The 19,161-nt window shown below is 40.2% G+C and overlaps 1 protein-coding gene across 1 annotated transcript in view; it reads left to right on the plus strand.

The window, feature by feature from the left end:
* Nucleotides 1-2,300: 2,300 nt before the first annotated feature.
* Nucleotides 2,301-19,161, plus strand: part of foxj3 (forkhead box J3) — an 88,120-nt gene continuing 71,259 nt past the window's right edge. The window contains exon 1 of the mRNA XM_080026144.1: nucleotides 2,301-2,526. The gene's annotated coding sequence lies outside the window, so the exon portion shown is untranslated. The remainder of the gene's footprint in view (nucleotides 2,527-19,161) is intronic.

A 19,161-nucleotide genomic window follows, 5' to 3' on the forward strand; every position in this document is an offset into this window, starting at 1 on the left:
TCTACTCGAGAACAGCTGCTTTATTTGATTGTTAATTAACCTGATAGGTTTCCCCGTATATTTGTTGTATAAAAACGAATACGACTCCTTTTAAGTGTGACACCAACAGTGAAAAATGTAGCCGTACATTAACAGTCGGTTCCAGTTTCAATAAACACATCACTGGCATCCTGTGTCAGTTCATGATGCAGTCAATAAGGCTGTTTGTAATTGAAAATGGAAAAGATGCCTGGAATCTTAAAATATTTAGAAGTCATTATATACAAAACAACAACTAGCAGATAATGTAATAAGTTGGTTAAACAGTATATATATTTGGCCTAGGTTACATAAAAAGATAAATAAAATATTTAGTTTAAACTTAAAAGAGCTGTGTGTGTGGGGTTTTTTAATCTAAACGTTTTTGTTTTCCATGCTGACATTTTTTTGATTGCCTGGCTTGTGCTATATGAGTGGAAATATAAGACTCAAAGTAATTAGTGAAAACATAAAGTAGCCTTATATTTTAAGAACTCAATAAGTGTCATAAGCACTGATGAGACAATTAGTTAAGGTTAGTGAACCCTCCCTTGTAAACAATCCTTCTTTCTTTCTATATCTTGTATCATTATACTAGAATAAGCTATACTTAAAGGGCCACTGTGTAACATTTTAAGTAATTTATTAGCTAAAATCAACATCCTCATTCATAAATATGTCCTCATTGGTGTAAAATCACCTCTGCCAATAATCTGAATTATCCTCCTGAGCGGAGAATTACAAATATTAATATTACATTTTGTACATTGAGCAGGCAAGTCTTATGGAGGCATCCATGTTTTTGGAATGTCATCAGGTGCATTGTTTAGAATTTAGAATTGTTCTTGTCCTTGAAGGCCACTGTATCTTCTGTTATTATTCAAAAGGGGTGGGTTACCCAGGGAGCGTTGCATTCTAGAATTTTCTTGATGATGTCATATTACACAGTGCCCCTTTAAAAATAAAATGTGAAAACCTGTAGCCATACATTATAACAGGATAAGATTAAACAAATGAAGACAGGGTGAGAGTGAACCCACTGGCATACCGAGAGCCATGGCAGTATACATTTGAAGACACAGAGGTATTTTTTTAAATTTTTTTTTAAGGAAAATTTAGAGGTGTTTTAAGTCCCCTTAAGCTGAGTTCACATTAGGGGTGTAACGGTACACAAAAGTCACGGTTCAGTACGTACCTCTGTTTTGAAGTCACGGTTTGGTTCCGTACGGTACGGTTCTCAGTTAAGAGGAAAAATGCAAAAAAAAAAAAAAAACTGCGTGCAGCATTAACTACAATTGCAGCCTTTAGTTTTCAGAAACAAAAACTCCCAAAACATGCACATTTTTAAACATGGCCTGAATTATTTGATATATTTTCATCAGCTTTACCACACACATACCATTTTTAGATAGGCCACTCATTATAAATTGTTTGCAAGTTAGCTTATGGCCTAAATAGTTAACTAATGCTAGATCATTTATCATCCATTAATTTGACAAACGGTTTCCAAGTTGTAAAAATAGTAGCCTACTCTAGTAGGCTAGGTGTTCCACCAGCAGGGCAGGTATTTTTCTTTCTTTCTTTTAAGCTCTTTAAATAGGCCTAATCAAAAAAGAACCTCTAATTGATAACATACATCTGGACCAAAATCCACCTATTAACAACACACCTATATAGCCTACTGCAGTCTTGAAGGCTTATTAGTGTGATGGGTGAACTGCACAAGTTATCAATAGGCCTATATTACCAAATAGGCTACAGACGATATGCATGCCAGCAGCTTATGCCAAAATGTATTTTTCACAACATGGCCACTCAAATGTTCATCCAATGAATGGCTTTTAACTGATCAAGAGAGCCTTTACTCCCCCAAAGTTATGGCCATAGGTTATCTTCTATTTTTTTCTGCCTTTATTGTGTGAATTCAACTTAGGCTATGTCTTATTCTGTTTTTAGTTCATTTTTAAAATTAGCCTATAGGTTATATCTAAAACTTGAATAAAACTCTCTCCATAAAGCTGATTTATTGAGCAACTGATTTACATGCAAGTTCATGCGTGGGTGCACCCGCTGTTGTTTCCACTGCGGGCTTGTGCTGTTGACCGCGCGCTAGTTTCTGTGGCGGCAGGGGTGGTGAGAGAGCAAGGGAGAGAGGGAGAGAAAATAAACCCTCGTGTGCGTCGTCGTGTGTGAAAGTAGTTCCGGGCACTTAACCCAAGCGGGGGAGAGTCCCGGATGTTGGCTCGGCAGCCGAGAGAAAGGCGAACGGTAGAAGGCGGAGAGAAGCTGAGGAGGGACACCACGGCACCGCAGGCACACACCGGCGAAGCGACGGCGGCGGCTCTTTGCACAGGGCGATAACGTCAAGAGCACCGGACACTCCAAGGGGAGCCCCTGCTAGCTGAAGAAAGAGGAGGTGGAAGGAAGGAAGGAAGGGGAGGGGGCAGTCACTCCAAAACTACCGTCAGGATTACGGAGGAGCCACCGTCACGGCAGCTTTCACCCAGAGTAAGTGAGCTAACACGGGCATGGAAGTTGAACTAAGGCCCACGAAATGGACGACTTTAACGGGGAAGTGAGCTGCACTGAAGTTGTGGGGATTGAGCCCGGTGAACAGGCCCCTGCCACACGGCTTTTCCGCTCGCCGTCGCGGGGCGTGCGGGGACACCTTTTCCTCCACGGGGCCAGTCCGTGTCTCCCCCGTGGTCAGTGTTTTTAGTACACCCCCGATAACGGTGTTGTTGTAACTCTCCCAAGTTGACAGCTCTCGCGTTAGCCTGCTAGCACCGCCGTGCAACCGGTGACAACTGACGGGGCAACTTTGACAGCTAGCTAGCCAGTTTTTTGGTAGCCAGCTAACTTTAGCTGAGCGGTGTCAGTGCTCTTTCATGGGCCAGGACTAGGTGTGTGCGTGTTTTTCTTCGCATTAAGGTGGATATAATGACCTATGCCAGCCCTCCAACAGCTATCGTTAGCTAGCTGTTTGGTATGTGAGACGTTGTGTGGCCAGCGTGAAGTGTGTGTGTGTGTGTGTGTGTGTGTGTGTGTGTGTGTGTGTATGAACCCAGTGTCATTTGGCTTTCCTGCGTGCTCCGATGGTATTTGACTCACAGCTGTTGCAGTGTGTTTTCTCGTCTGTCAATCGTCTGTTTCTCAGGCGGCTTATAAATTCCTCTCGAAAATAATGACCCCAGTATGTAAAAAAAACAACAACTAGTCGACCTGCATGAGAAGGCGCATGTTTGTCATGTGGCTGGGCAATCAACAAGTGCAAAGCGTTTTTCACGTGCATTTTTATGCAACTGAATTTGATCTCGTTGGGACTGTCTCTCGCCTCTGGTGGATTGCCCTGAGATGGCACAGACAGACGGGGTCTGCAGTTGAATATTTAGTCCTGCGTTGCAAGACATTTCTCAGCCAGGGCATATGCTTCTGTTTGCAATGATGTCGCCCTACTTTGGTGTGTGATCGCCCAGGACAGACACTGATAAGTTAATGCTACGACTTTAAACTAAACAGCTGTGGCATTTGCGTGCAGCTGTATGTATACCAAACGGTGCCCTTGCTTTACCCCAAGAGCCTTTATTAGGGGATGGGTGACTGACCTCCTAATTTGCCCCGCTGTCAACTTGTGCAAATTTTACCAATGCAGTCAGGATGTTATTTAAAGGAGTGAGCTGCAATGATGTGCATATTATTAGCTGATCATCCATCAAATGCTTTAAGTTTATCCTGTCATGTATATAAAGCAAGCATAAAGTGGATTAATTCATGACAAAATTCCCATTACAAATTCCCCCAGAACATCCGAACCCTGACCACTTCTTCCACTTTCACTCACAAAATGCCCATAGCGTTAGTCAGCACCCACAATCAAAGGTCAGACCTGGTTTGCTTCTTAATCACCCATCCTTTAAATAGCAGGCGTTCAGTGCTGTCTGGATTCAGCCTGTCACTGGCTGCACATAGCTTTAGACAAGCACATGGGGTTTAAGTTTTGATCTTACTCCATCCAGGTAAGCAGGGGTACGGTGGTTTCATTTGTCATATTTTCTAGAAATTATTAAGGACATTTGTCAGTCTGTCTTATTGTGTGTGTGTGTGTGTGTCAATTGTTCCTGGCTGCTACTGTATTTTATTTTACTCCTTTTTGAGTCTTTTCAGAAATTATGAGCAGTAGCTTACTAGTTTATGTTAATTGACATCGTATTGCGGTGTCCCCAGTTTATCCCTCTTATCGTAGCAATACATCTTAATGCCTGATCCAGAAATACTTTGATCCTTGATGCATGAAATTCTGACTAATGTTTAGAAGCAATACGTTATTCTGATTGAATCATCTATGTGAAATGCAGCAGGAGAATAATTGGCAGGGACAGTGGAAGCAAAGCATTTAGCCTTTGTTTGCTGGCTGGCTGTTAAAAAATAGACCCAGAGGGCAGCCAATGCGTGCTTATTACATATTGCGTGCAAAAATATAAATCAAGGCGGGCACACACATTGTAAAATGGGTTCCTAAGAATGCTAGTATAACATCCATCAAATTCTGTTTGTTTGTTTTTTTGCAAAAAGGCTCAGATATTAATGTCCCGTTTAAATCTCTAAATAATATTACGACTCTTTGTTATTCAGTAATTCACCTCAGATCACGCTGAGTAGAATATGTGGATTTTATTTAGTTAAAAATGTACTTTAAGGATTTCATGAATGGACTTAAAGTTGTGAAGAAAGTACATAGACGATGACACATGTTAATTCACACAGCAACCATTGCATTTCAAAGTGTGAATGGTAGGATGTGATGCAGGTTCTCTTTTAATGGTGGTTTCAGCCCACAGCGGTCTTTGAGAAATGTCTATTGCCTAATGGTTTAAAAACACGACACCTACTACTTCTCCAAGCCAAGTTCTTCCTGTGTTCTGCGTGAGAGTGTGTGGCGGCCAGCGGCAGCACATTCATCTCTGAAGAAAAATCATCTGTAAGAACCGAGAAAAATGAGAGAAACTAGTACTTGTAAAAAAAATAAAAATTACATTTCATCATTGTGTCAAAGATGATGTTTAGCTTGGCTGTGAAAGTAAATCGTTTTGTAGATGAACTTAAATAATTACATGATGATACGGAGCTAATTTTGGAAGACGTTTACGGGTCAGTAAGCTGGTCGAGTTGAGTGAATTTGGAACAGGTTTTCTACTGTTTGAACACAGGCTACTCATTTGGAATTCAGGATGTGGCCCTGTGCCTAGCCCCGTCTCACTGAGAGGCTTTTTAATTTCTCCCCTTGTTGAAGTGATTATTCAAATGGCCATCCGTGAGATGCAGTTATCAGACTCCTGGTGGTAGTTGAGCCTGTGGCCACATCCCCCCCCACCCTCTCCACCCTGTTTAGTTGGACAGCACCCAACAGGTACCCTCTGTTGCAACCCCTATTAGGCTGCCACATCGTAGCCCTCAGGCTGAAAACCTATTGTGTTATGCGATTGGCAGATGGCAATTTATTCATGAGGACGGCTAAATCTTTTTTTGGCATGGTGTAGTGGTGATGCCGTTGGTCAAAGGCCTGTATATTCATGATGACTTATTTTTGGTCTGAATCCAAAGTGGGCTTGTTTCAATTCCTCTCCGTTCTGAATGTGTACGGTATATCGCTTGGAGTTCCCTTCTCTTACCCTGCTTGCCCATCATTGTGTCCTTCAGCGTGTTTTTCACCTTGGAATAGGCAAAGAACAACAAAAACATATCTCCCTTTTTCTTTTCAACAGCTGTTAACTCAGCATGGAGGCTAGGCTGTTCGCTAATGTGGCTCAGGACCAAATGACTGGACAGTTTTGTAGGAAATGTCTCCCTGTATTTGGCTGTATCCAGTGGGAAGTGTTGCTCTCATCATGGTGTGTTGGTGATGAGGGACTGGCCCAGTCTTCATTAGCAACGCCGTGCATCACCAGAATGCAGATGAGCTATGAAGCCATTCATCTGCTGGAAAATTCCTCCCTGATTCCAATTTGAATCTTGTTTGCAGTCACATTGTGTGAGCCCACTTCTCCATGTTAAAGAAGTCTCTTTATGTGAGAGATCAGAAGGGGATAATTGCACTTAAGTGAACCTCATTTAGTGCTGGCCAGAGCAATTACTGTAACTGCAGTTCTCTGCGCTTTTTGGGGGGCCTGGAGCAGCTGTCATTGAGTCTGTAGCTGAGATATCAAATGGTAAAAAAGAATGACATTGGCATGGCATCATGGGAAATGGCAGATCCTTGGATGGATCTTAATTAGTTTATGCATGTTTCCTGCTCAGCTCCTTTTTCTTATTTAATCTGAAGAGAAGCGTAATTAAAAATGACAATTAGAAATGCATTATTTTAGCACTGATTGAAAATAAATTATTCGCAAGGTGCTGTAAGGTGAAAAAAGCCAGCACTCTTTCCTCAGGCAAAACCCCCTGAGCTTGAGGGAGATGTTTTATCATTAATGTTATTCAGGAGCCAAATTTTGAGTTTTGCCCAGCTGGGTGCTTTAATCTATTTTTGCTGTAAATTAATGAATTTTTAAAGAGCCCCTCGCTAAATAGGGGTGGATGTGGGAATGCAGCGCTGGTTGCGTTTTCAAACGAGCCTCTATACTCCACCACCATCTCACCCCCTTCACCACCCACCCTCCCTCCTCACGGGATGGAGCGAGCGAATTTACTGAAGCACTACACTTTCATTTCTTATTCATCCAGCAATACACTGCTTAGTTCTCCTCATCCCACCTCCTCCCGGTCTATTGAGTTGAATCTGTTGGTGAACTTGTCCCACGTACGCTCCAATTCACCCCATTGGTCGGAGTTGGATGTGGACATGAATCAGCGAGAGAAGCATGTGATGTTTAATTCAGCTGATTTGTTGCCCTAATATTACTGGCACATTTGCTCGGATACAGGGTTTCATCTAAAAAGTGTTTAGCCATTTTATTTCCCCAGTGTGACTAACGAGAGCCCTTCTTCTCTCTACTGGGGATCCACTGTAACTACCCACACTAGAGCATGCTGCGTACGTTTAGAAATTGTAGGAGAAAAGGGTGGGGTGGGGGGCAGGGCACGGTGGTTTCTGTGACTCATTCCAGCCTTGTGGTAACAAAAAAAAAAAAAGTTATACATTTTCTCTATTATGAAAGTTTGATCTTATCTTTTAGTTAGTCGAGGAACTGAATTAGAAACATGAACATCTTTTGTATAAAAATAGAATATGTGGTTGTGGTCGTGCACTAAACATGCAAACGGAATCAGGGCTCATGAATTGCCATCATTAAAGGAAGAGTCAATGTGGTGCTTAATGACAAGAAAAGTTTTTAGGGTAAATGCAATGCAACTAGCTGTGCCATTTGAGAGTTGACTTACTAAGGTTCCGAGGAATTACCAAGCCCTAAAATGAGTAAGACTGGCTTGACTTTTAAATGCCTTGAAGGATTAAATAATTCATCATATTGTGTGCTGTGCCCTTGAGTTTTGATGGGCCCTTGGTATCAGTGTATTTCTCCTTAGCGTTTTTGTTCTTTACTCTAGTAGAAGCAATTGATATGCTTATATGATTCAGACACTGACTCTTAAGAGAATTTCAAGCCCTGTTCAGGAAGAGAAGCTCGCTAAGCTGACACATCTTCAGTAATAAGAATGGGGCTTTTCATCAGCATTTGGTATCTGTTTTAATCATTACAGTTGCTGTGACGGATACATTAACTTCCAGGTAAAAGGACGGGTCGGATACCCAAAGAGATGGGGCTTTCTGTCAGTTGTTAGCAGGGACTTTTAAAACAAAAAATGATAGTGCCATGATAGCAACTGACTAAACAATGCAGTTCTGTCTGCGCACCAGCAGCCAGAGAGCTGTTGCTTATAACTTTAAACAGAAGTTTGGGGCGCTCGTGGTGTAGTGGTTAGAGCGTCCCCCTCATGAGGTTAGTCCTCGCAGCAGACCTGGTTCGACTCCGACCCGTGGTCAGTTCTCTGCATGTCATTCCCCTCTCTGTCCCATTTAACCTCTGTCTCTCTGCACTGTAAATAAAGCATTCAAAATTCAAAAAATAATAACATTTTAACTTAGAAGTTATACCATGGCAATGAGTGTAAAAGCTGCCATAAGCCAGAGCCGGCTGAGCATAGGGTAACTCAGGATGTGTGTAAAATGCACCAGATACTGACTCTTGATTCAAAGAGATTGGAGGGTTGACAGTTTTTAAATCTGGAGCCTGAGTCAATCAAGTTCTCTTTGAGAGACTTTAGGTCACTTGCTGAAGGTCAGTGATGTTTGGTGGGATAATCTCTTCTGTAAAGGGTATGCAGCATATAAGTATGAGTATCAGTTAACAAAGTGGGCAAGGCAAATTGAAATGATTCCGACCCCCTCATAGGTGTTCTAACCCTATTTTATTTTTTTCATTTAACTTTTATTTATCCTATTGTCGTTTTGACGAAACAGACATTGATACAGATACTGATACCATGACTTTGATACCGGTTCCTGAACAATACTTTTTTCAAAGCATTTTTATGAAATCAGTTTTAACAAGATGACGTTACACACATTATGGTAAAACATTTTTTGTAAGCTCCTTGGCATTTTTACATAATATGAATAAATAAAACTTGAAATAAGCTGAAATCAAATTTACTGCCTTCAGATCACCAAAAATGCCCCGTTTTCTGAGCCACTGCAGCAAGCACCAACAAAATATACGAGCAAAATGGAAAAAAAATTAAACAATACAAAGAATCAGTGCAAATGGTTTTCAGTCTAAATGAAAAGTGCAAGTCAGTATATGTAAGGCTCACTGATGCATTCTGCCTTACCCATATTGTAACCCTCATGTAATTGTCCTGGATGCCTCCACACAGCCAATCACCAGCACGTTTAGATCTTGGCACATTGAGCGTGCTGCATGCTTATTGGCTCACTGACGTTGATGACATTAACCCCTTAGGTATTGAAATATGGTATATTGAAAGACCTTTTATTAAGGCATACAGGTCCTAGTAGTAACAATGAAGATTCTGCAGACTTTGAGAGGGCCATAGGTTTAATTAAGTCGACAGTCTTCAGCCTAGAAGGGTAAAATAGTGGAGTCCTGAGGACGCAGTTTACTGCCACATATCACTCATCCTCTCCCGACACTAAACTAGTGGGATACTGGTCATTTATCACAGTCACAAGACGGGCTACATGTCAACAGCCCATATGTCAGTTGATCATACCTTAAAAGCTGTGTGTATAGCTTCTTCATTTGTTTTATGATTTTTAGACAATGTTAATGTAGACCAGTCTAGAAATAGCTTAATGTTAAAGTTGGAGACTGTGTGTGATGTGGTGGTGTGTGAGGCTCATGTTCTGTAAGAGAGAGCGCCAAGTTGTGCAGATGGTGGTGTTGTTGGTCAGGAGAGAGCTGCGGTGTATCTGTTAGAGCCCGATGATTTAACACTTTCTCAATACTTAATGCAATGCAATAATGTTTTTATGCCTCATTCTCCTCTGCATGCTCAGCAGAATTAAATGTCAAAACCTCTGTGTTGTCATCATGTTGTCACATCACCCCCCCTCCCCACAATGTGTGAAACCTAATTGATTAGCTGGAGATGTAGTACTTGGAGTCTTCATCTGTGATTCAGAAAATCCCTAACGGAAGCCAAGGATTCTCTCTGTGGAGTCGGAGGAAATGTTGATCTGTGTGTGTGGACCAGGGAACCCAAAGAAATGATGACTCGCTCTCGTCCCATCCGTCTTCTTCCTCTCAGACGTAGTCGCTCACTTGATTATTTATTTTAGTTTCCTCATTTCTTCTTCTCTATATCTCTCTGCGCCACACTCTCCTGTGCTCTTCACTTAGCAAACAACACGTCTGCAGAGGATTCAGAAGAATGCATCTTGTTACTCCGATGAGTCATACTTCCTCTGGCCTGTATGCCTCTCCCTCAGGGTGGATGAATGAGAGGGCGGAGAGGGCCGCTGGAGGAGGGGCCGTGTGTGCGTGTGTGCGTGTGTGTGCGTGTGTGTGCGTGTGTGCGTGTGTGCGTGTGTGTGTGTGTGTGTGCGCACGCCAGTTGCTCAACAATGTATTTAAGAAAGCGTCAGTGTGTTGTTCACAGGGTCTGAGATGTGCACGGCTCAACATGTGGTTGTCCCTATAGATGGCTGTATGACTGATGGCTTTGACCTGGCTTTTAAAAAAGATCTCAGCTCTGACCCCACAAGTCCAGCTCTCTGCCAAGGTGCTGTCTGTGTGTCACACAGTTAACTTTTACAATAGGTTTTGCGTAAATTAGTTCTGTGGAACCTTTGTTCATTCTAGCGGCATCTTTGGATAAAAAGCAGTAGTGTTTCTACGACACCTTCACCAAAGCTTCCGCCGGTGGCACATGCATTTGTTTAGGAAGTATGTGAAAGAGAGACCCAGAAGTGTCGCAATGAGGTAATCTATTTATATGTGACTATGTAAGATGGTAATATGACAAAGGTGAAGCATAGTAAACTTTGATTTAGTACCATTTGGGAAACACGGGATGTTCAGGTCTGCCTCCTATAAATCGTTTTGTAGGTTCCTGGGGAAAATCGGACCTGTGCAAACTATATAAAAGTAGCGTTGTAGGAGGTTTGATATTATTATATTTTAACACAAAATGCAGATGGTTGTAAGTAAACTTATCATTATTATTTTTGCTTTTTATTTATAACTACTTATTAATTATATTTTAATATTGATGACATAGTATCAGTATACTATAAGGCCTTTCTCAGCTCTAGCTCTGTCTCTCCCATACCTGCTCTTCTTGGTCCCCTGCCAACATCTATGACTCACAGGAGACTGTGTGACCTACTTTTTAACTCTTCTAGGAGTGCCAGAAGATTTTCTTTTGAAAGACAATACAGTGGGTAAATATAAGTCAATTAAAATGCACTTAATGCACCCATTTTTGGATTTAAGCACCTTAAGGCTGTGTCAGCATGTCAGCCAACCTCTGAGGATTCCCTTCATTATCACAAGGCAAGACGATAGTAAACAGTTTAGCTTTGATATCTCATTAGAAGCAAACTGAGTTTAAGGCCACACTGGCTCCCATCAAGGTAATTTAAAAATGTAACTCATTTAAGTGCTCTCATAATCCTTCAATATCGTTGTGCTTTTGTATTGCACATTTCAAGTTGATCCTGGTTGTTAGAGATTATGGTACATACATGTAGACAAAGCCTTTATCTACATGAATCAGTGAAAGTCGCCTGGAGGCCTAGTCAGTTTTTTTTGGTACCGATAGAGTTTTGGCTGTACTGTCAAGGTAATGTTTGAACAATTGCTTTAAACTATTAAATGGATTAGGACGAGAGGTATGAATGTACAGAATCAATCTCCCAAAAGACTGGTTTACAGTTTGCCTACCTGATGAATTAAACAGGAATTGGATCCAATGCCATTCCATGCAGTTGAATATGATGTATTGGCTGCTATTTCCTTTCTACAAGGTTTGGCTGCTTTGATATGTCAGTTTGATTTTAGTCTGCCGCCTTCGTCTTGACACGATTGGCCCTGCTCCCCGACCTCCTGGAAACCCCCCGGCATGCCCGCCCCAGGGTGTGTGTTCAGTCATTTATTCGGCTTCCTCTAAAAGACTGCCATTCCTTCACTTCCCTTGTAGTTTCCCTCCTCTTATTAAGATGCATAAGGCAGAGCTAGCGTTTGGTCTGAAAGGCTTGCTGCTGGCTAGGGGGTTTGCTGGTGTGTACTGTGGGGGGTTAGAGAGGGACTGAGCAGCATGGGAACTTTAATGACTTAATATATGTACTGTACAGCGAGCCGAGCCACACTGCAGACAGCTCACAGTGCTCTGATTTCTGCCTTTTTGTGTGATTCCAGTTGAAGAAAGTCAAAGTGATGCTCTGACAAAAGTGACTTTAATTGGAGAGGAATAAATTATGCAGTCTTTGGTTAATGCTGATTGCTGCTTGGGTTTATGCCTGATAATCCCTATTTAGTCATTTCCAAATGACTGCCTTTTTAAAACCTCATTTTTTATCTTGTCACAGCTCCCAAATGAATTCTGTCAAGTAGTTGCTTCTTTTTAGTAATCCCAGTGGTGAACCACTTTGACCACCACTCACAGCATTTTGATTTCCCTTTTTGTTTTATTAAACATTTTGCTTTCATTGAATTCCTACTGGTCCTTTTTTTTATAAAGTCCAATCAAGACATTTCAAAGTACAATGGCACGTTTGTCGCTTATAAATGCACGGCGTCTTGCAGCAGCATGTCCTTGTATGCAGATTCTTTCCTAGAGTTTTGCTGAACCAAGAAGCAGTGCTACAGGAGCTACACTGATGATACTGGTATCACACATTGTGTGCAAATCAACAACCACACTTAGGTTTATCATAGGACATTGAAATCAATTTTAATGGTGTATTGAGCTGAATCAATAAAATGTAAAGTCATAGTTTTAAATGTATTTTAAGTAGAGGTGAACAGTGAGTGAACACAAAGCGACCTTAAGTGTCCCCCAATGTATTTCACTATCAAAACCACCTATAGGGGAGAGTGGCATAAGTTGTGCCGGTGGGGAAGTTGTGCCACCCCTTGTTTCTAGAAAACCATAGAAGAAATGGGAAATGTGACCATATATTTTAGAAGAGCCAGCCATTTAACTCATCCTGTAAAGAAGGGAGAAACATGGAATAAGATATAAGCACATTTAAGCTCAAAAAATTGTTTTTTGCCTTTCCAAATAAAATTTCCATGATCAAGGTTTTTTGATTATTGTGTCTGAACAATTATAGACATGTTTGAAAATATTTGACACGTTTTAGTACTTTAGTATGCTACACTTTGTGTCTATATAGTTAGCACGATGTCAGCCCTAAACTGCTGCATCATGCTTATTATCCAAAATTCTGGGGTTGGGGTGATTTGTGCCAGAGGGCCTGGGGTAAGTTATAAGTACGTAAGTAAGTAAAATGTATCTATAAAAGCACATTTATAACAGTTTGCACTGTCCAAAGTGCTGTACATAGTGCATTCAGTAGATAAAAAATTAAGGTAAAATAACAATAACCAAAATAAAAGACGTAAAGCCCAGACATTCACATATAAACAAAGATAGTAGTGCAGAGGTAAGATAGTTAATGGGGAGGAAAAACCAGGGTGTACAGATGGGTTTTGAGCCTTGATTTAAAGGCAGAAATGGAGGGGGAATCGCATATGCCAGGTGGCAGTTGGTTCTACAAGGGCGGAGCAGCTAGTGCAAAGTAAATTTCTGCGAGTTGTGCCATTGGCATGGCTGTATACGCTTGTCACCAAAAGAAAGTGATTGTCTACAGTAGCTCAGAAGAGAGTGACATCTCCATTCCACTTAACGACACCACTGATGAGAGTTCAGATGATGGCCAGAAAGATGATGATGGTGACTTTGTCATTGTGAGCTTTGCAGGTAAAACCATTAGATCTGCTAGGCCTTGTTTAAGAAAATAGTCCTTCAATCTTTTTCAAATATTTACTTTAAATACACGTTAAATAAGTGATTGTCTAATGGATTTATCTTGCATTATAGTTTATGAGATATATATCAATGGCACCATTTACCCCATGGTATTCTCTCCAACTTACACCACAACGGGGGCGAGTTGTGCCACAAGACAACTTTTTTTTCCGAAAGCTATATTTCTTCAACAGTTTATTCCAGATCAAAAGTTTTTATTGCCAGGGATGCACAACACCCTGAAATATATGTACATATTTGAGTTGGAGACTTTTCTGTCAAGGCCTCACTTTAAAGTCACTTTGTGTAAAAAGTGGCACAACTTAGGCCACTCTCCCCTAATTGAATATGGCATAATACAACATGATACTGTAGTTGCAAATGGCAGTGACTAAATTTGTAATTGTTGACTCGATCGTCTTTGTAGCCAGGTCAACATCTGATTTTGGCCAAGATTTATTTAATTCTAAAATTGAGATATATTTAATAGGGAACATACTCCATCTAGGTTTTTTGTTGTTGGTGTACATGGCATTCATATTCTGGAAGCCTGGACTAAAATACTAAAAAATAATATATTGTATCAAAGTTGGGTGTCTAAATAAGATTATATAAAAATATGGTTGAAAATAAATGTTAATAAATATAAAAAAAATAAAAATAAAATGCTTTTTACATGTCTAGACTGTTTGTTTGACAGGACTGTGTAGGCGTGCTTTAGTGCAACTAACTCCCCGAATTTCAAGTAGTAAGAAGGATTTTGTGGATTTGGGTTTACAGGGTAATTAAGGGGAAGGAACGCAGTACACTTGACTTTAAATAAACAAACATTTTCGAGGGGTTAATCTCTGTAAGAATTGACTGCATCTAGAAATTGACATTTGTATTTATGTATATAAAGCTTAGTAAGGAAATCAAACTTTTGTCATTCCAATCTTGAAAATGACAAAAAAAGTTAAGCGCTTAATTGTTGTCTATGAATGGCAGCGATGTGAGCGAACATATTTTGAGGTCAGTTATTTCTGCTTAATAGTATGTGATTTCACAGTAATATCACCCTGCACTCAACTAGTTTGTAAATCTGTATTTAGAATAATTTGTGATGCATTGTGTATCCAAAAAGCCACCCTACCTGCTTCTTACACATGATGTTGGGACAAGACTGGGATCCAGCATTCCATTGCTTTGTGCTGGGGCCTCAAATCCACCCTGCTTTTGTACTACACACTTTGTACAAATACAGCACTACTCTTGTCTGGTCTTCTATTGTCAAGAAATGTATCAAACTATTCTCATTTTGATAATGATTACTAGCCAAGAATATGGATCTGAAAGTGTTAAATCAAAAATAATGTTCCAAGTTCTCATTTTATTTATTTTTTAATTTGTCCTGCTCAGTAAACACTCATACTCATGAGTCAGAGTGGAATGAGTGGGGATTTTCCTTGTCAAAATGGTGCAATAATAAATGCATTTCAGACTGCAAAATTAGAATGTTCATAGCATCAGAATGGGAAGGTGTGGCTTGGATATTAATAAGTTAAACTTTTTAAACATTTCACTTTTTCCTGAGTTTCTAGTCCACACAGGTCACCGAGGCCTAGTGCTATTTTACTAAAGTGAGGTTTGTGGTCAGTGTGTAACAACACAGTTCATATCAGGAGCTTGCACGATCAAGGTATCTCTGCCCTTCTCTCTCTCTTCTCTCAATGACTCATTGCACGTCGCATGGCACGTGATGCTCCACTTTCATCAAGGGAGTCATCCTTACCAAAAGCACCTCATTTGAAGGGGACAGAAAACGAAACACGCACTCTTTTCCCCTTTTTCTTCTGTGGTTTTAGTCAATTGTATGACAATTACTCATACCAAAAAAATTACATTTTATTTGTGCTTATGGTTCATTTTAAAGTTGTGACAGCATGTGGAAGTAACAAGTTATCTTCATCTTTATATTTGCATTGTGGCACCGTACTACTTAATTCGACCAAGAAATACAAAGAAAATCTAAATAATCTCTCAAACTGTTTGAGAAATGGCCAGACAGTTATTCTTTCAGGAATTTTGCAATTTTACTGTTTTTACAGTTGTACCCCTTGTGCTGTTGTTCAGAACTCTTAGACAAATTGATGAAACGGGTTATTAAGGCCCACAACATTTTCCCTGATTCCAAAGTAATGTCTTCAAGTTGCTTTTTTTGTCTGACGAACTGGCCAACGTTATTAAATTTACAATTATAATATTTAGAAATAAGAAATAGAAAATTCTCCAGTGTTTTAGGATCTGAAACTCAGACAAATTAAAGATGAAGTAAGCTCATCCTGAGAAATTGGTCATAATAGGATTCATAAAGAAAGCCATAGCTCTTTCACAAACATCTAAGGATACAAAGACTCACATAATTTTTTTTTAGAAAAAGTGTGACCGGTCTTATATGTGTTTAATCTCTCAGTGCAAATGCCGACTGATGGCACAGTAACATAACTGTTTTCAGCTGAGTAGGCTTGATTGGTAATGTGCAAGTTGGGGGAGCAATATGCTGGAAGGTAGACTTCTGTTTTTCAATTTATTTCCTGCATATATATATTTATATATATATTTAAACTGAATACTGTGCAGTGTAAATTTTTTCGAGTGGAGTATCTTTTATGTGTTTGAGTGTGTGTGTGTGTGTGTGTGTGTATGGCCTGTTTAAGAAGCCTGCATTTGTTTGCTGGCTGTGTCTGGGGCCCAAGGTGGAGCTCTTTCTGTCAGATGAGTGAAGCTCTGCAGAGGCAGCCACTGGGAGTTCTGTTTCATCTCCTCTCGTACGGCTCTGGAGCAGACATGCAAATCCGCTGTAATGAGCGCAGCCTGTGTGCTGGTGGTGGTTATAGTCAGTGTGTGTGTGTGTGTGTGTTTGTGGTAGTCGGAGGGGCGCGGAGAGGGGGATGAGCTCAGGAATTTAAAGTGCGGGTAAGAGGGAAAGGTGGATGGAAAAGGTGAGATGCCGACAACCGTGCCAGAAAGCAGAGAATGTGAATTTAAGGGGGTTTAGGAGAGGGGTTATGTCAGGCGGTTGGAAGTGACAGGAAGTCTTCCTTCTCAAATCAAACATTCATTAGCCCGCTGTGGCTGCTCTCTTCTCTTCTCTTTGCCGTTAAAACGTTGAGGTAAAGATGCAAATGGTGCAGTGTTAATTAGCCTTATCTTTTACACCAGCAAGATGTGGTGTGAAAAAAAAAAATAATAATAAAAAAAAAACAGTAGATCATCCTCATCACTGTTAGCAAATGTAATGAGGCTTTTGTATGGATTCTGCTGGAAGTGTAACATCCTAACATGCTTGTTATTGATGTAATTCCGAGGTTTGTGAATGTCTGGAGTTTTACAGTTGACTTCAAAAAGTTAACACGTTAAATTATCATGACAACAAAACAATCAGAGTGACAGACTCTTGTGATAATAAAAGATCACAGTAAAAGATACAAGGAAAGGGGAGTTTGAACAAGTTGCTTTAAGTCTTAAACCGTCAAATAAACTGGATACTAGATGTTGGTGATTTATGGAGGTGGGTAAATACAGTGATGTGGGTGCTTTTGACCGAAGTGCAGCGGGAATATTTTACCTGCCATCCACACTCTGTGAAATGTGTCATAAACCCCCGCCCATTGGTCTCTGCTGGGCTATCCAATGGCTGTGCGATTGTGATTTTATTCACTCTCATAAAGAATGAAATCCCCCAGTCAATGTCGGGATGCTTTGGCTTCTGTCTCTCCATCCAATAATGTAAAGCACTCAAGACTTTTTGATGAGCTCTGCAGATCGATCGGAGGTTAACTGCCACTTCACATAAACTGAGACCTACAATATGTCGCGGGGTCTTTAACTATTCAGGGGTAGTAGATGGTAGAAGGGGCTTCTTGCCCAAATAGACGCAGAAACTATAAGCTCCGTAGTCTGAAAGTCTGGAAGAAATTCAGAATCGTTACGTGCATTTTCCGACACGTTTCAAGAGCCATGAAGATTAGGCAAATTAGACTGATCATGGATTAGAAAGCTTTGTCTGACAAGTGGTGGTGGTGCTTTTCCTTGTAATGCACTGTTGTGCGACATACATGCTTAAAAGGAGATGGAAAGAGAAAATACCAGAGGCATCCATCCCAAAAATGAAGACCACCGTCTAGGCTGTCCCCAATACCATTGTACAGGCTTTGAATACTTGTTGGTTTTCAGAGTGACTATTTGAATACTTTTTTTTTTTTTTTTTTTTTTAAACACACCATCAAAACAACATTAATTATCCCAATGTTCTCCCTCAAACCGGGCTTGTGGCATGAGACAGCAGGGTTTTTCCTGGCTCAGAATGGGCCTTTGGGGGGTCAGTACGGGACCGACTTTTTTTGGGGTCGCGACTGTGCACCAGTAAAGGCAAACGGTTTATGTATTTTAAGAGGGATGTAGGGTTGGGAGAGGGCAGTTTCTGTCCAGATAAAGAGCATTTCAGTCAGCCTGTCAATCACTGTGTTACCATGGAGCTTACTGACGCTTATGAAATCACAATAAACAACCTGTAGATATGAAGTCAAAATACTAATAATGACTAGGCCTACCTATTTAATACTTTAATTGTTTCTAATTGATCTAAACCAGGGGTGTCCAAACTTTTTTCACAGAGGGCCACATACAGAAAAATCTACGAAGGGTTGGGCCACTTTGCAAAAATAACACATTTATCAGGACATGTAGCTGTTCTTATGATTAGTTTCATAGTGTCTTCGTAAATTGTAATTCTTCTTCACGGCAACACTTTACTTGCACATTAAACAGATACATTCCCATTCTTGTTAAATGGCATTGATACACCCAGTGTGTTCTGCTTTTGCGTCCAATGTCCAGCTGGGTGAAAATAGTAGCCAGCCGAGATCCCGCCCCAAAAAGGGGGGTCCGGGGGTATGCCCCCCCGGGAGATTTTTTTACGTTTTTAAAGTGAAATGCATGAATCTGGTGCACTTTGAGAGGGAAATGAAGAGGCTAAAGCTGAAGAATTTTGTATGAAAAAAAATGGAGACACTGTGTCAGATGAATTAGAAGCTATTGGAGAAGGACACATGGATTTTCCATAATAATATTAATATAAAATAAAATATTATGCAGGGTCCTCTGGGATGGGCTTGGTGCTCTTTTTATTTTATGGGACATAGTATTTCTCTGTAATATAATGAGTGCATTTAAATTATTTAAAAATTAAAATGGCCATATTACATTATATTTTTAAAATGTGCCACGGGCCAATCAATCAGTTTTGACACCCCTGCACTAGTGGGTTAACTAAGAAATGCAAAAAAAAAAAAAAATGTTTTGTATTTTTTTTTTTTTTTTTTTTTCAAAGGGCCATATTACATTATATTTTTAAAATCGGGCCGTAGTTTGGACACCCCTGATCTAAACCATGGAAAATGCAAGAAGGTAGGGCTGCTCGATTATGAAAAACCATAATCATGATTATTTTGAGTAATCACAGTGTTATCACAATTATCAAAGACAGTTAATCATTGATTTAAGAACATTATGCATCTATTTTACTTTTAACAAGTTTTTTTTCTAATAACAGCATGACTTTGGACTTTAAACAAAGGCCTAATTGAACTGAAAACAGGGAGAATAGAAATA

The sequence above is a fragment of the Ammodytes marinus genome (assembly GCF_949987685.1).
Source record: "Ammodytes marinus genome assembly, chromosome: 4".
Lineage (NCBI taxonomy): Eukaryota > Metazoa > Chordata > Actinopteri > Uranoscopiformes > Ammodytidae > Ammodytes > Ammodytes marinus.